At 42.7% G+C, this 15,521-nt stretch overlaps 1 long non-coding RNA gene across 1 annotated transcript in view; it reads right to left on the minus strand.

Moving 5' to 3' along the window:
• LOC115289319 overlaps nucleotides 1-13,813 on the minus strand; it is a 24,273-nt gene extending 10,460 nt beyond the window's left edge. The window contains exons 1-2 of the long non-coding RNA XR_003907558.1: nucleotides 13,740-13,813; nucleotides 13,322-13,507 (exon numbers count right to left, since the gene is read on the minus strand). This is a non-coding gene — a long non-coding RNA (uncharacterized LOC115289319). The remainder of the gene's footprint in view (nucleotides 1-13,321; nucleotides 13,508-13,739) is intronic.
• Between the last annotated feature and the right edge of the window lie 1,708 nt (nucleotides 13,814-15,521).

Genomic DNA, 15,521 nt, shown 5'->3' on the forward strand with positions numbered 1-15,521 from the left:
GGGAGGGGAGGGAAGGGAAGGAGGGGAAGGGAGGGGAGGGAAGGAGGGGAAGGGAGGGGAGGGGAGGGTTGGAAGGAGGAAAGGGAAGGGAAGGGAAGGGTAGGGGAGGGGAGGGAAGGGAAGGGGAGGGGAGGGAAGGGAAGGGAAGGGAAAGGAAGGAGGAGGGAGGGGAGGGGAGGGAAAGAAGGAGGGAAAGAAAGGGGAAGGAAGGGAAAGAGAGACAGAGAGAGAGGGAGAGAGAGAAGAAAAGGGAAAAAAAGAGGAAATAACATGAAAATAAATGAAATGGCAAAGACTCCATGCTGCCTTCTAAACATATCCTCTCTCTTGCCCAGTTCCCATCCACAGTCCTGACTCCTCCCAACCGTGGAATATGATTTCAGGAACTAGGCTGAGCTCCTAGTTAACACAAGAAGCCGTGCCTCAAACACTGCGGTGTTTATTCAAGCGGGATAAAGCCCTGTCTCCTCACTGTTAGCTTCCTGTCTTATTCTTGGCATTGGACCTCATGTCTCTTGTCCCAAATTCTATCCTCAGATCTTGATAAATAGCCTCAAGTTGTGCCGTCTGGCCAAGTGGCTAACTATTCGTTGTAGGGTCTGTCCCTTTATGGGATTTTGCCCTCATCTCTTTCACAGCGCTTTCACTTGAAATAAAATAACACGTAAACGAAAAGCTGTCCGATGTGGTCAATACGGATCCTAACTTGGCCCCACGAAGCAGTCGTTCCCTGTGAATGCGTAAAGCTTCACGTCTCTACATGCTCGCCCCTTCCTTTGCACTCATGTTGTTGACTGTGATCTTGCTTCCTCGTGTCTCAGCGGACGCTTGGGTGTCCTATGGTTACCAGAGCCCAGCGTGCTCGACTCGAGGGGAGCCGGTTCCAGACAGCGCGCTGACACTGCGGAGTCGCGCTTCCTCCCCAGCCTCCCAGGGCATCTGCAACACGAGGGAATCCTAAGCCATGGAGCGTATTTTGGAAGCCTGTGCATAATGCTTGCAGGGCACTACTGTCAGGAATATCATAGGAACATTCTTTTTATTAACATTAATTTATTTTGAGAGACAGAAACAGAGCATGAGCAGGGGAGGGGCAGAGAGACACGGAGACACAGAATCTGAAGCAGGCTCCAGGCTCTGGGCTGTCAGCACAGAGCCCGACGCGGGGCTCGAACTCACGAACCGCGAGATCATGACTTGAGCCGAGGTCTGCTGCTAAACCCACTGAGCCCCCAGGCGCCCCTGTAGGAACATTCTTATAGGGGATATTGTAACACCCTCAATTTCAAAGAATTCCCTCCTTCACATACCTGTTACCAGAGAGATGTGAGAAAGGATAATTTAGAAAGAACTTAAAAAAAAAAAAGCTGGCAACAGATACCAGGATTATTACTGAATTAAGCCTCTTTACTCATAATGTAAGAATGAGTGAGTTGTGACACTACCCTCTCACACTCAGAGAATTCTTGTGTTGGTGACTAGTGTTTGCTGACATGCTCGAAGTCCTACTCTTCACAGAATAACTCACACGTGACAGCTCAACTTCCCACACAGTTCTGAGCATGTGCAGGAGTGGGTGCTAAAGGAGTTCTTCAATGAGTGTGTAGGGAGACACTAATTCAGCCTTTACTCAAAACTATCACTGAAGCCAGAGGCTAGAAGCTTTAATTAACAGTCTAATAAGGAAGCATAAAAAGAGTTGAGACTATTAACAGAAGTAATTTGATGAACTGAAGCATGTATTCATCTATTGTATCTTCTTCATAAATAAAAAATGGCGAAATTCACTTTCCAGCGACCATCAAACTCAGAGTGGCTCTCCACATGTCTGTAACTTATTGTAAACTTTAATTTGTACAGAAATCTAGTTTCTTTGAAAAGTAAAAAAAAAACTTTCTATAAATACCCAAATGAAAGTTTAAATAATATAAATGTTCCAAGGACCATATTTGTGACTACTTCTTTTAAGAAGCTACATTTGTTAGAAATTTGTCTTTGAAAACTGTGCTTACTCACCTAACGTTACAAACCATTTTGTCATAGAAGGTTGATCTGATCCACCAACCTCATGATAATTAGCTCACCATCTGTGATCTCAGTATTTTTGCAACTTCACCCAAATTTAATAACTTGACTTTAATTGACAGAGAGATAACAAGATAGCACCTCACAATGGCTTTTTCCAAGTCACCGGATTGCAGGACAAAGACTCCAAGCCAGGCAGTTGGACAGTAAGTTTGCGCTTTTAGCCCTGACATTATACCATTTCAAAGTGACGGACAGAACTATTAATAGTGGAATCAGCAGCACCTGATGTCTAGGAAAGAAAGGAGATAGAATATTCACGAGAGGTTCCAACAGATCAGTTAAAGAAACACTTTGACCTAAATTCAAATTTACGGGGTTGAGGAGTAAATGCAAAACAAGATATTCAAGACAGGGTGTAGACTCTATTTTTGAGATGAAGAGCCTTCCTTCCAACTGTATAATTTAAATTTATATAAATTAATGTATATCACTTATAAGATTTATTAATACAGTAATATTAGTTCAGTAGTGACCCTGAATTCTTTGAAGACTCTGTGTCAACACAATTAAACCATTCACGTATCGGAGTTTGGGAGTGGATGTGTCTCCCCCAAAATTGTTGCCATGAACAGAACACATTTTAAATGAGGCTGAAATCAGTGTTTTTCCAATCCAGTATAAGCAAAAAGATCCTTCTCCACATAGCTGAAAGTTTTCTACTTTTAGGACCTATACGCTTTCATTCTGAGCCTGTATTTTTGGAAATGTATTTATTTGTACATTTGTATTTAGGGAAAATCAAGTATTACCAGAAAGTCAGTGATTTAATAAACTTAGAATGACTATCTGAGGCAGTGGCTTGTGTTCTCATCAGATGTGGCATCTGCAACCACGCTCCTAGTGTCCAAATCCCCCCAAAATTGCAACATGTGCTTCCAAGAAAAAGAATAAAGTATCTGTCCAGTTACTGGCAATCTTAATAGGGTCAAACAGCTGCCAAAATCATTAGAGCTTGGTGACCCACGTGTGTCTTTTTTTGAGGGAAACAATCTGTAATTAATTCTGCATCCACCAGCTGGTACCACTCCTGCCCCCTCCCCCCATCCCGCCCCCCAAAAACACACAGGGAGATGAAGAGCAGCATCTGTCACCAGACTTAAAAGAGGGGGAAAAACTGGCATCGTTTGCTCAAGCAATACACGTGAAAATTGTGTAAAATGAGTAAAAAGTTTCCTATCATTTCAGGGACTTGCAATCCACTCATTGGAGGAATCCTAAACGTATGAGTTTTCCTTTCCGGATTTCTGTTCATTATAAGGTAATAAGCCGACGTGGCATGCAGCGGGATCACAGGTGACTCACGGAGTAAGTGTTCCCCAGTGTATACACGGCCCTCGATGTAATGAAAAATAAGGTTATGGCGTTGGCACTAATATCTAGATCACTGGTTGTCACCTGGAGGTGACTCTGCTCCCTACGCATTCCAGCAACGTCTGGAAGGTTTTTAGTTGTCAAAACCATGGGTGGGGGCAGGGGACGTGCCTCTAGCACACAGGGTGGAGGCCAGGACAGCGTCTGAAACAAAGGATGATCTGGTCCAAAATGTGCTGAGGCTGGGAACCCCCAGCTAGATAGATGTCTACGTGCTTACGAATCCACCACTTCAATGTGTATAGTGATGCTTTTCAGGAATCAGAACACACCAGTTGGATCAGGAAGTGTGTAGATGTTCACAACCAGCCACCTAATGGCCGGTATCAGAGGCCAGGGGGCCCAGAACTCCCTTCTTGTGTGGTGCCAACTCCTCAGATGGGAAGCACAGACCATAAAAGGCTACTGCAGAACAGGACCATCCAAACGCACGAATGAAATTACGAAATGAGGCAGTGGCCGCCATGGTCCAAGGGCTGTGAACGGACCATATCTTTCACAAGATTTGGTAAACGGTGTTCATTATTTCATAAATTTGGTTATTTCCATTGTAGATTACAAGTGCCTAACATCGGATGACCATTTCAAGGTTGGCAGATGGAAATCATTTAGCTATGCTTTTGCTTCCTAATACGTGTATTAAGTAAGGTTATTTTGGGGGCAGTGAAACTCCACTGGAAAATATACCCACGAGAGAAACAGATGAAGGGAGGCACCTCCCATGGACCATCTGCACTCGGTCACAGCGCGCTAACAGCGCTCTAGGGTGATTTTGACTCCCGCTCCCATCAGGACCTGGAGGGAATCTCTATGCCTGTTATGCGTGAACCCTCTGTCCTCGCACTCTGGTCATGCACTAGCTACATCACAGTAGTTTGATTTTGTTTTTCCTTAAGTTTTAAAAATATAAGCCACAGAGCAATCATTTTAACTTGAAATCAGAAAAAATAGTTGCTAGGCAAGCTGATTTTAAAAGTCATCTTTATATTTGCAAACATTAATTTTCCATGAAGTACCTGTCTTCATCACACCCTTCAACAAAAGCCTTTGTATCCACATTCAGGTTTCTTTATCTCCTATATTCTGCCACCACCTCAATCTTGATTTCATCATTTCCCTCGTATTTGTCCTTGTCCCTGTCAGCACAACACAGGCCTGCCCTGGGGCGTTCTAATCTGAGAGCCACGGTTTCCGTAGCAAAGGCGGCAGAATGTGAGCCAGGTCTTGAATGAGGGGGGAACACGGGGGAGGGTGAAGATGTCTCAGAAGGAGAGACATAACGGTGGCACAGACGAAGATCCAGAAGCGAGAAAGCACACCGGCGAGCTTGAAATGGTCAGGACCACAGGTATGCTGTGGGACAGGCAAGGCTCCTGGACCTGGGAGCAGACAGAAGACATGACCCCTCGGCTGGGCTGTTGCCGATGGATTCATGCATGTGGTAGAGACAGGAACCAGAGAACTTCTAAAAGTCCATCCTCAATGAGATTCGTTAACTCTACTGGATGTATCAATGATTTTAACCATGATGAGATCATTTAACTCCACTGAATGTATCCCTGATTTTAACCACAAAGAGATTCTTTAACGCTACTGAATGTATCACTGATTTTAACCACGATGAGATTCCTTAACTCTACTGAATGTAACAATGATTTTAACCATGATGAGATTCTTTAATTCTACTGAATGTTGACGTCAGAAGCGTAAGTTGAAAACACAGGCTGTGAGGAGACTTGGGGTAGAGAGCTTGAGTAAGATGGGTAGGCGCTCAGAAGATACTGAGGTCCTGGGACCCACAGAGTAACGACCACATGGGTACTTAGCAGGGGAACTGGGTGGTGATATGCAGCATGGTGGATGGAGGGGAGATGAAAAATTCAGGGACATCACAGAAAGCCATCAGCCATGCTCTGGGCATTCTGGAAGGAAGCTCTGAGGCTGGGCAGCAGCAGTCAAAATGTAACAGAGGGAGAGGATATGGTAGTTTTGTGAGGAGACAAGAGATGACATTCACGATCTAAATGGATCTGATGGAGGAGAACAAAGACTCGGATCCCACTGGTTCCATTAAGAGAACCAACTCCATTCAACTGATTCAAGAGAAGGAACCAGTTTCATTAGAGAATTGAGTTCCCCTTAAGATAAATTAAATTGGAGGATCCTGTTCACCAAATGTCTACACCTCTTTCAATGCTCAAGCTCCACCTCCTCTGTGAAGACTTCCCTGACTTAGTGCAACCAGACTTGATGGCTGTGTCCTACAACTATCACGGCCTTTGAGACCTCTTCGCATCCCGCTAGTCCCCTGACTGAGTCTGCTATATCACATGGTATGTATTTAATCTCATGTTCTGCCCAGATAACTCCTATATGGAAAGGAGTGGGGCCTTTCTTTGCATTCTGTAATGGGTCGAATTCTGTACCGATTCACCCACCCCAGAAATACATATGCTGAAGTCCTAACTCCAGTACCTCTGAATCTGACCTTATTTGGAAACACGGTCATTGCAGATATAATTAGTTAGAATGCCATAGATTGCAGGCCAAGCACCAGGAGGGAGGGGAGAAGTGTGGTGTAGATAACTTCCTCACCACCCTCAGAAGGCCCAGACCCTGCAAACACCTTGATCTTGACCTCCCAGCTCCTGAAGTGTGAGACAAGAAATGTCTGCTGTTGAAGCCTCCTAGTCTGAGGTGCTTTGTGACGTCAGCCCTAACAAATTGATACGTGTCTGAAAAATGAGATACTAGAATGTTCTTAGGGATTATGGGATCCAGTAAGTAGATTCTTCTGAAATAAAATTTTCAATCCATGAGGAAAAGAAGTAACAGATACTCAATGGGATTTACGTACATATTCATTTGTTTATTCATTCTGGAGTCGAACAGGCATATATTTGCGAGAGATTTGTTTTCCGACACACCGTCAGATCACAGAAGTCACAGAAGTCACTACTTTCTGAATAGGGAAGAATTTGTGTGTCTCCAAACTTGTGGCCCCGTTCTGGACAGGGCCAAAACACATGGAAAAGACAATCTTTTCTAGTATATCACCAGTACCTATAGTCTCTGTACTTAGGTTTCTTTTCTTCTTCCCTGCATGACTGATTTTGCTTCAACATGTGAAAAATAACTGATAAGTACTTAGCACCCTTCACACACAATGCTGGATGGATTATATTGGGGAGAGCGGTTGTAAACATCGTAAAGGAACCTTTATATAAATCTGCAACATATTTATGTTGTTTGAGATGAATAGTAATGAAAAACAAAGTACAATACATGCACAACATCAGAAGTATTATCTGAAATGGACAATGCTCACATTTCCTTTTTTTTTCCCCACATTTGGATTCAGTTGACTACCCACAGAAAGGAAAAAAAAACATTGTATTTACAAAGCAGATCATTAAATATAATTACATTTACAAGCAAAACTACTTAAGGTCCCAAACACCAGGCTCAGAGGCAGACCATGAGACATAAAGGGGACAGTTATCAGTTTGAATAGTGCCATTCGCCACGCGGCTGCACAGAGGTGAGGAAGAAAGCAGCATGCAGATACTTAATACATTTATATTACAGCAAATTAAGTCTGAGAAAGAAAAAGCCAAGAAGCAAGACTCTCTTCCTCTAACAGCCACCGTGTTAAACACAGACTTTGTAGATAATTGAACTAAGTTGGATTCCATTTTTAAAGTGTTATGGTTTGCCCTACTTGTCACCTAGCAGAGAATGGCAAAAAAAAAAAAAAAAATCACTCATTAATGACAAGAGCTCATCACAGAACCTTCACGCAAGTATCCACAGAACATTATAGTTTCTGACCAGCAGGCATCACACGAGACCCACTGTGGGTCGTCCATGAAGTCTCCTGAGCTGCTCCCCTTCTCACTGATCCACCCTCTTCCCGAGTGTCACTGGCTCTCGCTGTCTGTCCCCCTCGCGCAGGGACAGACAGACCCTGGCTCTTGATCTGCCTCTGTCCCTGTGCTCACCTGCCGCTCTCCACCTGGACCGTAGACCTCGCTGTGTCTTGTGCTATTTCCGCCTCCATTTGGCACGACAGGCCACAAATGCCAAGTTCAAGGAGAAAGGGAAGGAGAGAGAGACACTGGAGGGAAGGAATGGAGAGGAGAGAGGGGCGGGAAGTTGGGGGAGAGGAAAGGAGGCGGGGACCATTATGAGGGAGAGAACACAGGCATGAGGGGGCTTGCCGGTCACGAGGAGTAATCTGAGTTCTCTGGGGACCTGCTTAAATGACAGTCCTCTGCCCCTGGACGTCAGGTGTCAGGGCACCTGCTGGAGCCACCGCAGGGACAAGGGGGCTTAGAGCCACTGTGACAGCTTCGCTCCTGATGACACATGCCCACAGGAGGCATTTAAATTGCCCAGATCCACAGTACAGAGAGTGGGAAGAGCTTAAGGACTTACACCTCTGAGAACGAAGAGATCTTCAATGTATATTATCATGTAATAGAACTGTAAAAACATATCAGATAATCAACAGATTTTTACCAGCCAATTTTCTCCTTGACAAGTATCAATTTTGTTCCATGTGCCATATTTTTACTAATTCAAGGTATCATGATCAGTAACTCCTCCAAATGACTAGATATTTGAAAAATGTTTTTTATGAGAAATTCAAATCCACAACGTTGACCTAAAAACTAATTTCTAATCTCCAAATGACAGATGATAGTCTGACTATATCTATTCACACATACAAAACGAGGGTTTTTTCATGTAAAATGATCTGTGTTCTCATTATGCCTGTAATTTCCTATTTTTGCTAATATATACAATTGTCTAGGTAGTTGATTGATAGGCAGGTGATAGTTATGTGTGTACAGAGAGCATATTATAGTTCTGAAAAGGACTTTCACACATATCATTTCATTTGGTTCTCATTAAAATTGAGGCAGACCCGAAAGATCTCATGATGGACACAGTATAATTGGGACACGGTTATACGATGCTGTTAAATGACTTGCCGCAGATCACAGGGAGGGAGGGTGACAAGGAAGAAAGAAGAGGGGAAGGCAAGAGCAAGGAAGCCAGAGAAAATGAATATGTTAGAAGTTGTATCCTCATTTTGCTAATTTCCTCACTGGCAAAATATTTAAAATTCCAGTAAGCTGCTATCTTGGAAACTGCTGGCCCCTGAGTCACAGTCTCGAGGGTGAGAGGTAGGCTTCCTTTCAGTGTGGCTTTATTAAATCAAAGTCCTCATTCAAACAGATACGGCATGAAAGTGCGCACGTGCTAAACTGTTTAAAACTCGCATCTTCGGTTTGTTTCTATAACGCCAGAAACGTCAGTTCCTTCTTTTCGGGGGAAGAGGTGACAGGAAAGTAATTCCGTAGCCCATTTACTCAGCCCTCCTCATCTTTACATGATGTCCACTTATGAGACCACTTTTGTAAACTCTTAAGAAAACATGCGAATTTTGGACTAAAGTTGTATTTGTTTTCCCTGATACACCTATATGCCCGTGTGCGCGACATTCTGCATGTGGCTTATTCAGGTCAAGTCAACCTCATTCTTATTTACATTGTTTGAGTTGGTTTATGAGACCTCTGTATCCAACTTGCTTATGTTTGCAGTATGTTTACATAGACAAGAGAATGACTGAGTACAGTTAAACCCAGAGTTTGGAAGAAAGAGAGAAAGGGAAAGAGGGAGAGTGGAGAGAGGAGAGATTTCGATGCTCTAGAACATCACCAGCTGGTTCTATTTTGATATGGCAGGTTGCACTCCCAGGGGGGAGCTGGCTGCCTTCTATCATCATCGGTTGTTACAAACTGTTACTGGGCACTGACCTAGAGCCATCTGCTTTGCAAGATTAAACTATTCTGTGCTCACCTGGGTGAAATCTGGACTTCCTGCCTCTGGTAAGATGATCTTGAGGCAGATTTAAGAAACTTATTGGGCTACGATCTCTGGAAAATGCAAAATCATCTAAGCACCACCAAGTCTTCTCTTGTCTTCAACACTTTAAAAACAGCATCTATGGGGCACCCAAGTGGCTCAGTCGGTTAAGCCTCCGACTTCGGCTCAGGTCAGATCTCACGTTCGTGGGTTCGAGCCCTGCGTCGGGCTCTGTGCTGACCGCTAGCTCAGACCCTGGAGCCTGCTTCTGGTTCTGTGTCTCCTTCTCTCTCTGCCCCTCCCCCTCTCATGCTCTGTCTCTCTCTGTATCAAAAATAAACAAATTTTTAAAAATTTTTTTGAGCAATTACCTAGTAGTGCAATTGCCGGATCTTAGGGTAGTTTTATTTTTAGTTTCTTGAGGAACCTCCATACTGTTTCCATTTTTTTGAAAAAACAGCATCTATTCCACGATGCTTAGGGATATTTTTTTTTCCTTTTTTTAAGTGTATCAATTTGAGGTCACATCACTGAATTTGTGCCTTTTCTTTGGCCTGATAGAGACTTTTAATTCCATTAAATTATTTTAGATAATTAAAATCATGGACTTTTTTCTAAAGCATCCTGAATGCTGAGATTCTCTTTTCTCACTGAGAAATGCCTGCATTGTAACTCCTGATTCTTTACATCAAGACTGCTCTGACACAAGTAAGCCAGGACTTTAAAGAATGCCCTATGTGAGGTTATTTATTATGGAATGTGATTTTGTACATATTTTACATTTCTACCCTTAGGGGTTAACTGTCCCTTTGTTTTGACTCTATCCCTTTTTTCAAGTAGTAATTACTGGTATGGAAAACAGGTGCAATTGTCTAAGTCACATTACATACGGTAAGTGGAAGCTATAATTTAGGACTAAGCAATGCCTCTCTGTTCACAACACAGAGAAATGCTGTGCACAGGCTCTCTGCAGCTCTCCAGGATTTCCCTGGTTGTGGCTGTGAATTTTTCCTGCCTTGCCTGCAAGGGAGAAACACTGAGTAGACTAAAGTTATCACCTCGCCCAGGACACCCAGACATCTCAGGAAATGCTTTTCCCATTTTTGTTGAAATGTCTTTGATAATGAACTCTCTATATTTTAAGATCATCCTTTCATTTTCTTCAAATTTTTAGAGTCCATATTTGTATTAAAATATGAGGCATTTCTTTGCATTCTCTTCAATTGCTTTCCTAAGTGTTCTATAGTTTTCCAAGTATAGATGTTTTACCTCTTTAGTTAGGCTTATTTCTTGCCATTTTACTGTTTTTGGTGCAATTGCAAATGGAAACAGTATGGAGGTTCCTCAAGAAACTAAAAATAAAACTACCCTAAGATCCGGCAATTGCACTACTAGGTATTTGCTCAAAGGATACAAAAATACAGACTCAAACACCTGAATGTTTATAGCAGCATTATCAACAATAGCCAAATTATGGAGAGAGTCCAAATGTCCATCAACTGATGAATGGATAAAGATGTGCTGTATGTGTGTACATGTGTTTATGTACACACACACAGACACACACACACACACTGAAAAGATTTCACTCTTTTTGATGGCTGGGTAATATACGTAGAACCATCAAAAAGAATGAAATCTTGTTATTTGCTATGACGTGGATGGAGCTAAAATGTATTACACTAAGTGAAATAAATCAATCAGAGAAAGACAAATATCATATGATTTCACTGACATGTGGAATATAAGAAACAGATGAATATATGGGAAGGAGAGGGCAAGAGAGAGGAACAAACCACAAGAGACTCTTAATGAGAGAAAACAAACTATGGGTTGATGGAGAGACATGGGTGGGGGTGGGCTAGATGGGTAATGGGTATTAAGGAGGGCACTTGTGATGAGCCTTGGTTGTTGTATGCAAGGAATGAACCACCGAATTCTACTTCTGAAACCAATATTGCGCTGTATGTTAACTAAAATTTAAGTTTAAAAAATATATAAAGCTAATGAAGCATTCCCTCACATAATCTGACCGCACCCCCTGGTCCAGGGATATGAAGATAACAAAGTAGGTGTAATGATTTCCTACATAAAAGGTAGGACATGCTCTCCAACCATTGCTAGAGTAAACCTTCCCAGGACAAAACTTTTCACACTGCTCTTTTTAGACTTTAACCATTCTAGCTTATTTTCTCTGTATAGACTCCAGAGATATACATCCTCCAAACGAATACATTACCGTAAATGTGAACTCATCCACTTAGGATATTGGATACCAGGTTTCAATACTGATCACCCATCTGCACTTAGGATGGCAACATGGGGCTCACGATGTTAAGCACTAATCAACTAATACCCACAAACTCCCATTGTCAAGATAGGTCATGACTTTCTGAACTTGTGCTTAACGTTAATATTTTTAATCGGCAAACAACACTTAAAATCCTCCCTAATAAAGTCTCCCCTGTTAATCTTAACTCCAGACATCAGCCTGCCAAGATCTTTAAAATGTTGATCCAAATCATCTATTCATTTCTATAACCCAGCCCTCACTTTCCAGGTATACACCATACCTACATATGTATACATGCATCCCAGGACTTAACAGACTAGCCTCACTTGTGATATTCTCAAACTCCAAATGCAAACCCACGAGCCCAGCAAGAGTAGAATGGGCAAACACATTCTGATAGACTCAGAAGAAGAAACATCCAGCAATGAAACTGAATAACCTATATCTCGTGCCACAAATATTCAGCTATTCCATTCACACAAAGTTCACGATCCATAGGAACAAAACTCCAACCCCGAGGGTTCAGGGATGCAAAGATAATAACACTACACAGAAAAGCAAAAGAAACAAATACTACAAAGACAGTGACTGGTGGAGTGGCCTACAGTGGTTTCTTTCTGGACACATGTGTTTACCTTATAATTCGTTACAGTGAGTGTTTATGTCAGATGCATTTTTTCTCTATTGAGTGTCATGTTGTCAATAAATAAAAGCTAAAATCAAGAGAATTAATAAGAATGACTGTCCTTCTACAACCTACAAAATTCTAAATTAAAAGTAGTTTGCACGGGGGAGTGCGTCGGGCAAGATCTGACTACTGTGTTAGCGCCTTTCTCTTCTCATTCACTTCCTACTGCATCTCGTGGTAGTTTTCTTCAGAGGCCATTTTCTGTCATGACAGGAACAGGTCTGCAGTAGGACAATGTAAGAGAGAGAGAAAAGTGGGGAGAGAGGGGAGAAGGATGGACAGATAGGCAGACAGACAGATATATAGACAGATGGATAGATGGATACAGACTCAATAATGGAAGAAAAGACCTGACCACATTTGACTGGATCAGTTCTTAACCCTGATAAATCACCACGGCAACAGAATACTAGGAGGCTGATGAACCTAAGCTAAATCATGGTCCACTTCCAAAGTCTGATCTGGTTCAATTTCACCTGAACCATTTGGGTGCTAAGCAATAGGGAAAACAGTAAAATGAATGGCGATGGATAGACATTCAGACGCACACCACATACATAGTCATCTTAATCACACACATCCATCCATACAGACACTGTTACGAAGGGATATTCACCAAGCTGGGAAAAGTATGTTCCCACAGAGTAGTGGGAATGCGAACTTTTTCACTTCCTCTTTGGGTTTACATGTACTTTGCAACGTTTCTATGACAATCGGTATCCCATGTCCAGTGTGTGAGTGCAGCTTCCACTCGTGAAGTCCCTTCAGGCCGTGCTTGTATCTTGCTGGTCTTGAAGATTACCTGGGATCCCATTTTAGTCTTCTGTTCCTCAATGATTTGGCCTTGATCAATCCTCTACTTAGATTTCTTCCGATCACTGTCACACCTCTTTGGCTACTCTTTCAACTACGTCTCATTAAAGTTGATCTTTGACTGCCCAAGACGGACACTGCTCAATGAAATACATTTCCCCTAAAGGCAACTTGGCTCAGTTAACCTCACTCACCTCACCCAGAGTCTCCTGTCCACAGAGGTGGGTCACAGCCGATCAAGGACATGATGCCTTCTGTCAAATCCAAAAAAGGTGGTAGAATTCCTTGTTAAAAATCAACTAACCTCCAGCCTCCGGAGCGGCTTCAGCAAGATGATGGAATGAGAATCCTCGTCTCTGGTTCTCCCACAGATACACTGACTTGACATAAATAATAAATAGACTGAAATGCCCCAAAGAAGTTACTGTAGCCCAAGCAGGCCCCACGCCAAGAACAGCTGCATTGAAATGAGTAAGAAAAGCCTTTGCTCTCTACCCACACTTGCCCTGCCCCCAAGCTGGCACAGCCCCTCAGGACTGGGAGAAAATTCCCAACCCACACCTTCTGCCTCAGGAAGGAAAATGAAGAGAGGAAGATGCACACAGCATCCACCTTTGGAGGAGGCTTCCAGGGGGACTAGTTTCTGCCTAGTTTCTGGGGTGTGGACAGAATCAGCATGCTCTGGGTTCTGGGATGTGGACAGAATCAGCACACTCTGGGTTCTGGGGTGTGGACAGAATCAGCACACTCTAGGTTCTGGGGTGTGGACAGAATAAGCATGCTCTGGGTTCTAGGGTGTGGACAGAACCAGCATGCTCTGGGTGCCTGGGTGCCACTGGGATTAGAGGAGAGCCCAGTGACTTCGTCCAGCACCAGAGAGCTTGCCCACTGCAGAGAGCAGAGGGTGGGACAGGCCACAGACTCCTGAGAAAGAAACTGGTAATCTTCTCTAACTGGAAGATCACACAGAGAAGATGAATCCCACAAATTCTGGGTGACTCCCAGAGTCTCTAGCTAAGTTGATTGGTAAAGGTTTGCCCCTGTACCTAGCCAGACTATGAAGAGAAGGAGAGGAGGCTGTTTTTTCATAATCCCAACTCAGGAAGGAAGAAAGGGAGGGAAGGAGGGAGGAAGAGAGGGAGGAAGGAAGGGGAAAAAGAAAAACATGACACAATCAAAGGAAAACTAAGTCTACAAAATCAATCTTAAAGAAATGAAAATCAATGAAATATCTGACAACAAATTCAGAATAGCCCCATTAAATAAGACATTAAAAGGAAATCAATATGCTTATATGGGATTTCTAGAAGAAAGACAAAGAAAAAAAAAAAGAATTTCTTTGAAGAAATACTGGCTAAAAATGCTCCATGGTTAAGGAAGGAAACAAACGTCATATTTAAGAAGCTCAGTATATTCCTACCCGGATGAACCCAAAGACCCACATTGACACACAAGATCAAAGTGTCAAAAGTCAAAGACAAAAAGAGAATCCTGAAAGTACCAGAAGAAAAGTGACTCTTCATGTGCTAGGGAGGCTCACAATGTTATCAGCAGATTTCCCTGGATAAATCTTTCAGGTCTGAAAGGAGCAGGATAATACATTCAAAGTACTAATAGAAAAAAAAAAACTTGCCAATTAAGAATATACCCGGGTTCAGTCGGTTAAGCATCCAATGCTTGATGTTATTTCGTGTCATGATCTCACGGTTCATGAGATCGAGCCCTGCATGGGGCTCCGCACTATCCTGGATCCTGCTTGGGATTCTCTTTCCTACTCTCTCTGCCCCGCTCAAAACAAATTTAAATAAAAAAATTAAAAAGAATATACCCAACTAAACTATCCTGCAAATAGGAAAGAGAAATAGACTTTTCCAGAGAAGCAGAAGCTGAGAGACACACTACCGTGAGAACTGTACTACAAGAAATGCCACAGAGTCCTTCAAGCTGAAGGGAGAAACGCTCACATGAAAAAGCAAGCCTGCAAAAATATGAAACTCCCTGGTGAAGGCAAGTATGTACTCAAACACACATCCTATAATGCTGTAATGACAGTGCTTAAATCACTCTTAATTATCGTATAAAATTCAAAAGACCAAAACAGAAGAACTAACTATAAAGTTATGTTAATGGATATACTGTGTAAAAATGCAATTTGTGACATCAAGAGCACAAAATGGGGGTGTTTGTGTAAAGGAGTAAATGTTTTCTATAAAGTTGTTATCAGCTTAAAATAGATCTTTATATGATTGTTTTAACCCTCATATTACCGACATGCAGTGTTACCTTAGTTTCAGGTCTACAGTAGGCAGCACTTCTGGACATCAGCCGGTGCTCATCACAAGTGCACCCCTTAATCCCCATCCTCTGATTCCTCCACCGCCTGGCTCACCTTCT

This window comes from Suricata suricatta, chromosome 4, assembly GCF_006229205.1.
Source record: "Suricata suricatta isolate VVHF042 chromosome 4, meerkat_22Aug2017_6uvM2_HiC, whole genome shotgun sequence".
NCBI classification, from domain to species: Eukaryota; Metazoa; Chordata; class Mammalia; order Carnivora; family Herpestidae; genus Suricata; species Suricata suricatta.